Here is a 417-nt window from a genome sequence, read left to right on the forward strand (position 1 = left end):
TCCTCCCTCTCTCTGCATGGACCTGGCTGCAGAGACCATGGCTGTCCCAGAGGTGAGCATGCTACCATGAAATGTGTCTGACTCCTTTATTTTATTGTCTATCTTCCATGACTTTACTATGAGCTTTGTATATTATAGCCATACAATTGTGCCTACGGACCCTGCGGTTGGCTGAGACTGGTTTACTCTGACAACAACTGAGAAGGGGCTAATCTCTAAAATCTATAGAAAACTGCACTGTCTCCATAAGAAAAATGTGAACCACTCAAGAAAAAGTAGCAAAGGACACGAACAAACAGTTCCCCAAAGATGACATCCAAATGACCAACAAATACAGGAAGACATGTTTGTAATCACGATCCATCCAAGTTATGCACATCAAAACAGCATCTCCTCCTCACAGAAGTGATAGCAAAG

This window comes from Echinops telfairi, unplaced genomic scaffold (genome assembly GCF_000313985.2).
Source record: "Echinops telfairi isolate 266 unplaced genomic scaffold, ASM31398v2 ScPeMD7_7412;HRSCAF=8450, whole genome shotgun sequence".
Lineage (NCBI taxonomy): Eukaryota > Metazoa > Chordata > Mammalia > Afrosoricida > Tenrecidae > Echinops > Echinops telfairi.